This window comes from Natator depressus, chromosome 4 (genome assembly GCF_965152275.1).
Source record: "Natator depressus isolate rNatDep1 chromosome 4, rNatDep2.hap1, whole genome shotgun sequence".
Classification (NCBI taxonomy): Eukaryota; Metazoa; Chordata; order Testudines; family Cheloniidae; genus Natator; species Natator depressus.
In genome coordinates, this window is record NC_134237.1 from 109,363,402 (window position 1) to 109,376,686 (window position 13,285).

The window sequence follows — 13,285 nt, forward strand, 5'->3', positions numbered from 1 at the left end:
TGGGTGAAGGATTAAGCCCCCTAACACTGGGGACAAAAAGTGGGGCTGGAGGGAATTGGAACTGATTGGGCAAAGAGACCCAATCAGGGATTGGGTGTCGGGGGGAACTAGGAAAGGGGGCTGGACTTAGACAGGGAGCCCCAACGAACAGACTAGCACTGGCTGGGCCAAGAGACCTGGAATGGGATTAAACACCTGAGCAGTGGAGACTTGGACTGGTTAGGCAAGGATAACTGGAAAAAATAGTCACATGCTATTTAATTAAAGACTGTCATAATGCATACTCACAACGGGGTTGAGTTAGGGTTGCAGAGGGAACCATAATTCTGGCGTTGGCTAATTTATGAAGGCTTGACTTTGCAATGTGAATAATGTTTCTTTAACATACTTTTGGGGTGTAATAAAATAAATAGACTGATCTTTAGTCTTTCCATGTAAGGAAGGTTTGATAGCCCTTGAATCCTTCTTGTAGTTATTTTCTGAATTCTTCCAACTTTTCAACATCCCTTTTGAAGTCTGGACACTAGAACTGGACACAGTATTCCAAAAATGCTCTCACTAATTCTGTATATAGATATAATACTATCTTCCTACTCTATTACCCTTTTCTATGTCAGAAAGGAGAAAATATCTAGAAACCAAGTCTAACTTCTTTAATCTGTGGTTCATCATTTAAATATATATGTGCTGTGATACCTGGTTCATTTTTAACCTTCCCTTTTCACTCAGTGATGATGGCTGGTGCTAGAAATATAAAACCAATCAACAAAACAAAATTCACCAGAATTAAACACCTCTGTTAAAAACAGATATTGATAGAATCCCTCAAAGAAAGAAGCCTTTTGTTAATCACATACATTGATTTTTTACTTAAAATCAAAAAAAGCATTAGAAGAATTCTAAAAATGCAAGAGCTTCAGGGCATCAAAAATAAAGAATAAAATATTGTTCAAGCTAGACAATAGAAACTGATCATTCCTGGCTATGGGCAGTGTTTCTTGGAGGGAGCTCACAATGCAACTAGGGAGCTTCAGTATTTTGGATACCAATAAAGGGTTTATTACTAGAATTGGTCTGATAACTACTGAGCTGGGTGTGTGCAGGCATAGGTTCATTAACATCTGGATCAGAGATTCCCCATCATGCAGTGCTTCCCTACTTTTCTGGTCCCAGAGTTTCATGTGGTTCTTACCTTGGAATCTCCGTTCTCCATTCTGTATGCTAATGGAGATGTCTCCCTGTCTCATCTCCAATGCAAATGAGGCTAGGAGAGTTTCCTTAATCTGTCACCCTTGTCCGGAGAGGTTGAGGTGTGTCTTCCACTGCCTTTTCATTTCTTTTTGTAAGTCTTTCTTCTGATCGGCTTTGGTTCAAGCAGGGGCTGGGGAAGATGGGGAAGGTCTTTCATGAATCAGAGGGGCTAGGTACTGCGCCCTGGTTCCCCAAGAACTCAGCTGACAGGTAACACCTCTTTAGCCTCCTCCCACTTCTCTTCCTATGATGCTGTCTTTGACTGGCTCCCATCCTATGCTGCAACTATCTTCAGAGGGTGTGCTGATGAGTTTCCACCCTCACACTAAACTTCATCTCTCCTCTTTCCCTAGGCTTCCCTCGAAGTGACATCTTTCCAGACTCCCCTAGTTCCCACAAATTCCTCCAGTGGTCTACTTCTCCCAAAATTCTCCACCCAAATCCCAGGTTCTCCTCTACCAGAACTCCAGTCACTCTCCTCTTCCTTTCCCAAATTTGCATTCTCTCCCTCACCCCAAAACTTCTTCTTGGCTCTTCTCCATGTTGTCTCTTTCTCCTCCTCCTCCAAATCCTGCAATCTTCTCTCCTATTCCCCAAATTTCCCACATAGCTGTCTCTCCTTTGTGTCCGCACATGTGTCTTCCTTATAGTTGAGCCTTCCCATAATTGTGCTCCACTTTTGCCAGGATAAGGAAAAAAAAGCTGCTGCCCCAGGCGGGGTTGCTCCTCCATATCCCATACAGACCCTTCTTCCTCTAAAGACCTTCAGAGCCTGCAGAGAACATGCCAAAACAAAGGGTATGTCTACAATGCACACTCCTGATGGTGTTATGTTATAAATAGCAGTGTAGAGAGTGAGGCACTGTTTAGGGGAGGGAGCGTAAACAGGCCAGATTCTTAGGGTATATACCCTACATGCCTCTCTGCTGCTGGAGCCTTTGCCAACCACAGTGAAAGACTCTGGCAACAGGGAAAGGCTCCAGCAGGAGGAAGGTAGTGGGGGAAAGCTCCGGCAGCTCTGTTCCAGTGGTGTGCAGTATAGACATAGCCAAAGAAGGAGCTGAGCCTGCGGCAGGCAGGAGCCATACCTACAGGTTGCAATTGCAGCTTCCTCCTGTCTAATGAGCCTGCCAGCTACCTAACAGTTGATGGGTGACTAGCTGGGGAGAGACAACTGAGCCCTGCTGCACAAAACCACCTCAAACTCTCCTCACTGCTCCCAGCTGTCCCTTCCCTTCACAACCAGACAAAAGTTGAGGGGAGCACTGTTAGTTCATCCCAAGCTGACAGTTGGCCAGAAGGTGTTGCCTCTCTTACTTCCCCTGTAATCCTGGTCAAGGTTGTTTGGTGCAGAAGTCTTTATTACATATAGATTATCCTGATCCTTTTATAAACCTCTTTATTTTCTCTAAGTGACTTTTTTATTTATTGAGGCAAGGAATAGGGAGGACCTGGGGAGTTAGCAATACCAGAACATAGAGTAGTTAATGAAAATATATTTTATCCATTTTCAGCAGGAAATAAGCTATTTTTAAAGGCAGAGCAATGGAAGAGCATGGTTTTCCTGTGCACTGTACCAGATACATTTTGTTACAATATTGGGTCCTTTAGTTTTAAAATTTCACCAATCCTGTATGATTTGACACTGTTCCAACTTCTCATCCCTTCCCCCCCCATATTTATAAAAAATACAAATAAAAAATTAATTTCATTAGCTTGATCATTTACTGCTGTGGGTGAAATATAGCTAGCCAAACCACAACTCTCCCAAATCATTCCACACAGGGGTGGGGAAGGGATTATAGCTTCTCTTCAGTAAAAAGTTACATTGCAATACCAGTCTTGGTTTCAAAGATTGCATGGGGCCTGATCCAAAGTCTATTAAGGTTAAAGGGAGTCTTTCCATTGACTTCAATGGGCTTTAGATCAGGCCCCTAGTGAACAAAGATATGCCAGAATAAATTAAATATGTATGATCTTCCATATTTGACAGTGCAGCAAGGCAGTGAATGAAATAAATAATTAAAATACTAGAAACAGCAAAGCCTGTAGGAAAAGATACATTGTTGTACTTTTGACTAGAGCTGACTGAAATATTTCATTTAAAACCTCTCTTGACAAAGAAATGTCTTTTTCCAAAATGAAAAAAAAAATTAGTTTTGGTATCTCTCTCTCTCACCCCGCCCCCCTTCTCTTCACCCCATCACAACCACCATCCTCCTTTCCAGTGGCAAAATTTTAAAAAAAAGTGGGAGGCGTGGAGAAAATGGAAAAAAACCGAGTAAGGCAAAAGAAACCTAAACTGTAAAAACAAATCAAAATAATTTTTTCAACTTTAATTTTTATCGGAAAATCAGAAAAATGACCAATGAGGAAAGATTGATAAAACTGGGTTTGTTTAGTCTGGAAAAGAGAAGACTGAGAGGGGACATGATAACAGTTTTCAAGTACATAAAAGGTTGTCACAAGAAAGAGGGAGAAGAATTGTTCTTCTTAACCTCTGAAGATGGGACAAGAAGCAATGGGCTTAAATTGCAGCAAGGGAGGTTTATGTTGGACATCAGGAAAAATTTCCTGTCGGGGTAGTTAAGCACTGGAATAAATGGCTTAGGGAGTTGTGGAATCTCCATCATTGGAGATTTTTAAGAGCAGGTTAGACAAACAGCTGTCAGGGATGATCTAGATAATACTTAGTCCTGCTATGAGTGCAAGGGACTGGACTAGATGACCTCTCGAAGTCCCTTCCAGTCCTATGATTCTATGTATTGCCCTAATAAATCCTCTACATCTTTGATGTTTACACCCTTCAAATAGTCTAAATGATCATATTGCCCTTTTAAATTGCTTAGTTAGCAAAAATAACACACAGTGAGGTGCATTTGAAGGATTGTCTCCCACCATGAAAAGGTCTGTAGTGTAATAAGTCATTAATAATGTAGCTAAGGACACTTTTTCAATGATTTTTAACCCGATGGTGTTTTTTTAATCAAGGGCTGGACAAATACAAACAAAGCAATGTCAAATTCAGGTTTTCTAATATTTCAATATTTACCTCTAACTAGGGTGAATTAGCAGGATCAGTGGGATTGAGTATGCTTTGCACCATTCCTGTAACATGGCCTCTGGTATGAACAATCATGTGCTTATATCTGAAGAGGGCTCTCCATTAGGTCAAAAGTTGTCAGTCATATTTATAACTTTTGTGGGCATTAGAAGGACCCCAAAACTAGTACAGGTCTTTGAAGGCCCCCAGAATTTCAAACCAGTGAGGAAAATCCTTCCTCTAAAGGACAGGGTAATTTATGGTATCTGTGGTAAAAATTCTCTATCCTCTATCAATTGTATCTCCTAATTTGTTCCAGACCCTCCAGTGGAAGGATTATGAAGATGGAGCAAAAAAGTCATCTCAACCTCCAGCACACCCAGAAGTGTCCTTGCCTGATTATCAGAGAAGCAGCCTGGTAAGGAGTCTGGGTCAAAAACAAAGCACTCACTAAATCCAATTTCCTCCTACATCTGCCCAGGAAAGCTGATTAAGCGTGCCATGGTGGCTACCACATGAATCCTCTTTGTGTCCAGTTAGAAGGGCACCAGAGTGAAGAAATCAACAAAGACTGCAAGATAAACCCTGTTTACAGGAGTTCTTTTGTGCCCAACATTGGCCTCATACATCATACCTGATGGACTTAGAGGGTGAAGAAATAAGTCAGTTGTGAAAATATGGCCAAATTCCCCAAGGTGCAATATAAATGTTGTAAGCAGGACAAGAACATGGTCAGATTTGGGGGAAAATGTTTAGGGGATTAAATTCTCTTCTCATGGTTAATACATATGTGGCAGATTTGTTGACGAGAATCTCTCACTCAAGAAGTCCATCCACCAAGATCATTTACTGAAACTGTAAATTTTCAGGTAATACACGCAGCTAAATCAGCATAGTAAGCATGTTAGTACTAATCATTGTCAAAGTCATATCTGTATTTCCTTAGTAGCTGAAATGACTGCTTGCTAGCTAGCATTACGCATTTTATGTGAAGTTACTGTATGTCTTTACAAATGTGAACAATTCCTATTTTTGGAGCCCAATTTCCTGGTTATATGTTTTGCATATTAATCTAGTCTGTCTCAGTGTCCGATTAGCTCTTTAAACATCAATAATCACTAGAGAAAGAAATGACATTTTTAGTCTAAAAAGCAATCGCTGTTCATTCACTATTATATTTCTGCTTAAAAGTGATGTTAGACATTTAATACCAATGATAAATGTGTCTAAGGAAAGATCTGTAGCTCTTTTTTATTATATAAAATATATCCCTTTACTGACAAAGCAAATAACCAAAACATGATAAAATATATACACCTGTAGCACCTTATCTTTTAAAATAGTTTACTCTAGAAATGAGCGCAAATATAACCTCATACAGTTCCATGCTTCTTGTTGCACAAAAATTTCCAAATCAAATCTGCTTAGTTTACAACTAACAATATGTTTTTTCTAACTGTCAGAAGCACAAGCATTGTGCAGAAGGTCAGACTAGATGATCATAATGGTCCCTTCTGACCTTAGTATCTATGAATCTAAGCTCAATATGGATTATACAAATCACGTTGTGTTTTCGCTGACTCAGTCTGCCTTCAGTTATACCTTTGCAATCACTTTGTCTTTGGACTCTGCAGAATATGGCTATGCAATTGGAATTGATATATTATGCAGATACAACTATGAAAACCCACAGAGAGCAGACCTCTTGAGTCAGAATTTTTACACAGAGAAAGGACATTCATTCTCCAAGTGTATGGAAGCGTACGGGGTTCAACAGTACCTTGCCAGGGAACTTGTGGTGGTGTTGGTTGGTTTCCAGAAGGTCTTGTCTGTCAAACACATTAACTGAACTTACAGAAAAAAAATATACAGACTAGTACGTCTTTCATTACACTGCACCAATATTTTACTTCCTCAGCTCACTAATAAACAGGGAATCAAACTAAGAAATACTCAGCACTGACCTATGGCTCACTTTAAAGCACTGAGCTGTTAATCAGCCCATCATGGTACCAAAAGAATAAATGCCAGGAATGTGCAAGAATCCTTACAAGTGCCATGCTCAGCCTAACACTATAAATATATTTATTTAGGTATTGATCCTGCAAGGTGCGCTCTCCTGTCAGGTGCGGAGTTCCTGGAACTCCAAGTGTCTCTAATGGGAGTTGAAGGTGCTTAGCATTTTGCAGGGCTGAGACCCTAGTCAAATCCTGTTCAAGAGAATACAGCTTATGATATAATGAGTGCATTGGATTGATTGTTTCTGATTCTTTTATGGATTTAAAGATAAATGCTTTAAACTTGGAACTGCCACCATCTGGTTACCCTTGAGAAAAATACTAGTTACTGTGTTTATTTAATATTGATCACAACATGTATTCACGCAGGGAAAATGTTGATGTTGTTCTTTAATCCTAAACTAATAATGTATTATTAAAGAGAAATATAAAATAAGCACTTGTTTTATAGGGAAGTTTTCACATTTCGAACTCCCACGTAAAGATTTATATACCTAGATGGTGTGATTATCCATTATGGAGGAATTGTGCAGAGACTATGGGTTTTGTTTCACTTAGGATTTCACTTTGGACTTGAAACATACACGTTAATGACCAATGCGCTCTCCATTAAGCCACCCAGTCCTCTTGACAGTGTCATAAACTTATACAATGGGTCTCATTTATTAACAAATTACGATTTGCTGCCATACATACTGTTGGGTGCAGAGCAAAAATGTTTGATTGCTGGATTGCAATTTAATAACCAAGTTATAAAAGCTATTATAGAACGTGACCTACCGGGCCAGACCCACATAAATATTTAATCAGGAGTTAAGAGCAACTGCAGGGAAGCCTCAACAGAATATGAGGCATTTGTCTCTTAAAGAGACAGTACCAGAATATAGAGGCTTTAAAATACATTCAAATTTCAGTTCTTCTAGGGAACATTATATTCTGTGTTTAAGGTTTTTTCAGGCATACATACACCAAATTTCTGTAAATAAATAATAACCAGTAGGATCTGAGCTTGATCATCTCTTTTTTTTTTTTTTTTAATTTATGGTGGGGCAAATGCAACTATGTCAATTGTCAACCGAAATTTCTGTTATAGGTCTGTATAGAAAATGTGACATGATCCAAAGATACTGTACTGTCTCATGTTATTTAGACCTTGCTGCTTAGCAATACAAATACCAAGGCTCCTCTGGGACGTGGAGCTATAAAACAGCAACTATTTTTACATTGGGCATAGATTACAGAAAAAGAATATTCTAATGTTACTTGCACTAAATGAGAATTGAAAATTTATAAGAAAAGGAAAAAGGAAATGAAACCTCAATAAAACATGTAGAATGGACTTGCACAATCTTTGAAGTTGAAACAACCTCTGGGGTTTTTTTGGTCACATTTGTTTTCTGTTCTCTACAGAAGTCTTACCCCAACTAGAGACACTCGAGGCAGTAAGAAATAGCTTTGGTCTTTCAACACCCCTTCTTTTTATTATGAAATTTGAGTTAGAGTCATTAGGTAGTATAAACAAGTTCTAAATCTCATTAATCTCTCAACCCCTTCTGCTCCCAGCAGTGCAAGCTCAAATATAGAACTAGCACTTTGCACTTAGCCACCATTCACCCAGAAAGAAGAATGCTATCTAATGTTAAGAACAACATAAATTGAAACAATAACAAGCATAACATTGCCTTTGCCCCACAGATTCTCAAAATTAGCATCAATAGAGCTGTGCTCCTATTCATTTTCTTTCTGATTTTGTGTGAAAAAAAATGCTCTTCTTTATTACTGAATACAGTATGGTAAGTTTCCAATGTCCAGAGATCAAGTTTTCATGACCTCAGGATATTTCACAGTAATGCTGGTTTGGCTAAATATTGCAAATAGAGAAGGGCCAAAATAAAAAACTCAGTTCCAAGTCCCTTCACATTTCAGGGGAAGAGCTGCTGGAGGACAAGACCAGATACAAATCCCTCATTAAGATTGCATTCAAATTGGGACCTCTATTTCCATGCCAGTTTGATTATGGCTGCAATCTTGTGAAAAGTATCAGTCTAACAAGAGTTCAGCCCACACTGGCAAAAATCACACAAGAACCTGTAATTTCAGGAGATTCCCACTCTATAGGTGGCATCAGGAACAAAATATAGAGGAAAAAGCATGAGCTGAAGTGAAAGTAAAATTAATTCCTTTTATCTGTTTCCTGGACACCAGGACATAAACTTTTAAAATGCCTATCTATATCTCAGTATTTACTGGAGTAAGGAAAATAATCTTTTAAAAAAATATACACTACATAACATGAAACATATACAGACCACAGCATACTAGGGCTGAAATAGTTTTATACATGGGGTATTTGTTTAGTTTGTGTTTATTTTTAAATAAAGCTACATTACAATAGCTCTACTTAAAAATCAAAGAGGTTCTCAGGTAGGAATTACAATTTGTGCTGTAACAAGAATTACAACTTGTGCTTTAATTTGACACCCATCCATCGAGTGTAGCAACACCTGTATTAATCCTCACAGCAGCTACCTCTCAAAGTAATGACTCACTTACAGAGTTATTGTAATAAACACCCTATCATGAAGGATTTGATAGAGATGCGCATAAAGATTAAGCAATAGCTTATTATTTTGTAGTCACAGTCTCAGTGTGACTTAAATCAACAAATATGAAAAAAAAAATCAAACCCCAAAGTTTTAACTTTATCCTCAAAAATGGACTTTGAATCTGGGGATGATTTTTACCCATATATCTATCACAGAATTTTCAGACTCTTTCTTGCCATATATGTCAATCACTGCCCTATCAGTGTTTAAATAAGGTCTTGCTCCCTTGTAGCCCATCTCCTCATTCTATTTGACCTAGTGATATGTAAACAGAGAAAGGGTGAAAGGTTTGTTTTGCTTAGAAAAAACACCCAGGAGGAGTCAGGAATATTATGAGATCTAATTTGAACCTCTTTAGTCTGCAAAGTTAGGGTGGAAATCTGGCTAAAACAAGCTGTCTCAAGGGATTTCTGAGCCCAGTTTGTTCCAAGAACAGCCAGGAATTACTGAGCCATGCAGGCATTTTGAAGAGCTAGCCTAGCTTTAAAGTTACATTTCTGGAGACCTGGGTAAGTTCAGAGGAATGGTGTTAGAACATAGCCTTTTGTTTTTAGATCACTCATTGGTTGGTAATACTGGTCACAGGGAACCTTTGGTGGCTGTTGAGAGGCCTAAAGTGAAATGAATGTGTATTCTGTGTCTACTTTCTGGTGGGCAGGTGTCAGCATTGCCAAAACTACCAGCAAGTACTAATTGCAGTCTCTGTAGAAAGGCTAAGCATCTGAACAAGTCTGAAGACTGAATTACAACATCACACCTGAGTTTTATTCCCCTTTTTGACAAGCTATTTGAAGAACTGACACATCCACCATTGTACCTATTTTAGGACTAGATAGAGCCCTCAGGCTTCAGTTCAGTTCCTTTCATATGCACTGAGTTATATTTATAATGTAAAGCACAGGTAGCAGCTGGGGCTGTTTATAATCAGTCTGAACTGGTCCATCCCTTACTACTTGGATCCTCCTCTGACTCAGCATGCTACATTGTGACATCACAGTCACAGACAAACAGGCTATAGTGTCACTTGCTCAGGATTAAAATTTCATTATAGTAACAAGCAAAAGAAAAAAAGATGAGCCATGAGGAGATTGGGCTCATTCAAACTGTTATATCTTCAGTAATATCAAAGGAAAATACTAGCTAAGTCTATTTGCTTGCTTCTACATCTTCTCTTCTTTTCAACTTTGGACTGGTGTGTGTCTGCCTTAATTCACCCCATCATATCACAATTTGAAGGACCTGAAACCTGCAAGCTGACCTTTTGTCAGGAAATGTACACATTTTGGAACAGCCTGAGCAAGCCATGCTTCCAAAGTAACCTAGCTTATCTCACTGAAGCTAGAAATTTCATATACAAATCCTAGGCTTACTGTATTCATTAAGCATAAATGTTCTAACTAGCCAAATGGTAAGTATAAGCAACCCTATCACTTTAGCTCAATTGATTGTCAGAGAAACACATTTTCAGGAAACCATTCCAATTCTGCTTCCTAAAAAATAATGAAAAGAAAAAAGCAGCAGTATTTATGTATATATAAGAGCCATAATCCTCTTCCAGGTGCATTTGACTTAAGGCCCAAGAGTGCTGCATACCATCTATGCCCAATTTAAGAAGCATCAGCTGTACCTTATTATCAGCCAAGCAGCACAATTAAAGGGAGGGATTTTCCCTCCTAGCCCTAGCCTTGAATATTTAACCCTTTACCAGTGTTCCCCAAGAAATATGTCACATGGATCATTGTCTGCTGTATATTTAGCTTCTGTCAGGGGAGCTATTAGTGGGTTAATGTGTAGGATATTTTGTAGGGCAAATCTTGTGAAAGATCTTTAGTTCTGAAGTAAGTTCTGACCTTTTTCTGTGTAAGTAAAACCATCTCATTCTTTAACATGGGCTTCTATACATATAGTATGTGAATATTCTGCTGCACAAAATTAAAATGTCAGCAAAAGGATAATAAAAAAATAAGGCTTCCAGGCCTTTCTATCATGCTCTTCTGTTCCCACCTGATTTGTCTTATTGTTGAAACTTATGGCTTTCAATAACACTTCCCACAAGAAACAGCAGCAGAATTTAACTCTCGCTTCTTATTGAACAATCTAAATCAGGGGCTGATTAATGTTTGTTATTTATCTGTCCATTTTAAAATAAAAAGTGAAAATTAAAAGCTGACAGGGTCCTGGGTAAGTGTTATTGAAAGTCACAGCTAGGAGTTTGCAGCTGGGGGAAAAAACATTTTTCTTTCTATTCCTTTTCTGCCGTTTGAATCAGGGCATTGCTATTCTTCAATGTCTCTTTCCCCCCCAAGCTCTCTAAGCAGCGCTGAAGAGCTCTATTGCAGAGAGGTTCACCCATGTGACTTTATAAGAAAAAAACAGTATGTAGTATAGTGGATTGTGCTTAGACAAGTGTGTTAAGCAAACAGGGTTCTAATCCCACTTCTGCTACTTATTTGCTGTGTCACTTCACTACTTCATGCCTCAGTTTCCCTCTCTGTAGAATGAGGATAACAATTTTGTTGTAAAGTGCTTTGAGATCTATGGAGGAAAAAGCACTACATATTATTATATTATTATCTCTTCATGTTATCTTTATCTTACGTTCTCTTGTACAGTGTCTTTTATTTGAATATCTCAAAGCACTTCACAATCCTTAATTAATTCTCTAAATACCCACGTGAAGTAAGTAAATATTATGGCACCAGTTTCACAAATAGGTCAAAGGAGTCACAGTGTGACTGAGTGATGTATCTATGCCAATACAGTCCTGGTCTACACTGGGGAGGGATCGATCTAAGATACGTAACTTCAGCTACGAGAATAGCGTAGCTGAAGTCGACGTATCTTTGACTTAGAATCACTTACTTCGCGTCCTCGCGGCGCGGGATCGACGGCCACCGCTCCCCTGTCAGCTCCACTTCTGCTTCTCGCCCTGGTGGAGTTCCAGAGTCGACAGCAGAGCGATCGGGGATCAATTTATCGTTTCTACACTAGACATGATAAATCGATCCCCGATAGATCGATCACTACCCACCGATCCAGCGGGTAGTGTAGACATGGCTACAGTGAGCCAATATCTGTGTCTGGAATAGGGGGACATGACATTTGTTCGCTAATCTCCTAACTACCAGGCTACATAGTCAGCCTCTCTTCAGCTCTCTCTCTGACCCAATGACAACCTAAGTTGGTATCCAAAGTAGAACACCTTCAACAGGAGAGACTGAGGAACTCTCACATTGGACTAACTCATAGCTCGGTGGTTAGGACATCTCATGGGCGGCCCATGTTCAAATCCTTTCTCCCCATCAGGGAGAACTGAAAGTGGGTCTTACACCTTCCAGGTGGATTCTCTAACCACTGGTTTAAAAGTTATAAAGTGGACACCACCTCCAGTGGCCACGTTTTGAATGGGACCACCATCCCCTCCTCCTCTGGCAGCCTCTGAGTGTACCTATTGGATTGGGCCCCACAGATGAGACAGGTGCTCTTCTCCCATTCTTCGCCAACTCATGGATCACTCTGGGGCTTAGGCAGGAGATAAGCATCCAGATGCCCAGAGGCAGGCAGCAGTGCACATACCCAGAGCCAGAAACTTAGGCACATAGGGAACTTTTACAGTGAAAATTTATGCATTCAGTGAGTTTATATGTCTACAGCGTTAGGTGGCAGCTGAATAAAGGTTTTGTGGATCACCGTGGTGCCTGAATCTGGGATTTAGGCACCTAATTCCGGGGTTTAGGTATCAAAGTACCTTTGTGGATCTTGGCCCAGGAGTCTTGACTCTTCATCTCTTGCTTTACCTAGTAGAACAGCCAAATACCCAACCCATAGACTGGCTCCTGCCCTTGATGTATTTGTGTGATTTGCCTGGCACATTCAGCTTCTGCAGAATCTCAGCTATCCTTTGAAAAGGATGTTTCTATTCCTCTTGGCTGTGAAAGAAATCTGCCAAATGTAAACCAAGTGTAATCAATGCAATGGTGTCTGTCTGAGTCTGCAGACAGACTGAAACAATGACTCTGAAAGGTGTGAATTTTTCCACTATTATTAATTTTATTGTGTTGCTAAAGCTAACACCTAATGATGACACATGAGCATAAGAACTATTTAATCACTGGTTACTTTTAGTGGATGGAATTGGGAAAGGGTTCTGGAATTGCGCAGGAAGAAAAATGCAGAATTAAGGAAGGAGGAGAGATACAAGGACAGGGAAAGGGTAGGAAACAGAAAAAGGTGAAAGGGGAAAGAAGAGAAGCAAATCACAGCAATAGTGATATTCCTAAAGGTGAGCACACTTTCCCACTGAGCAATTCTGAATGTTTCAGTAAAGCATTAAGCAAATAAGCATTAGAGCTACTAACTAAATGTTT

The 13,285-nt window shown here is 39.5% G+C and overlaps 1 long non-coding RNA gene across 1 annotated transcript in view; it reads right to left on the reverse strand.

Annotated features, from left to right (window-relative positions):
- Positions 1–1,350: 1,350 nt before the first annotated feature.
- Positions 1,351–13,285, reverse strand: part of LOC141985960 (uncharacterized) — a 203,346-nt gene continuing 191,411 nt past the window's right edge. The window contains exon 4 of the long non-coding RNA XR_012639077.1: positions 1,351–1,381. This is a non-coding gene — a long non-coding RNA (uncharacterized LOC141985960). The remainder of the gene's footprint in view (positions 1,382–13,285) is intronic.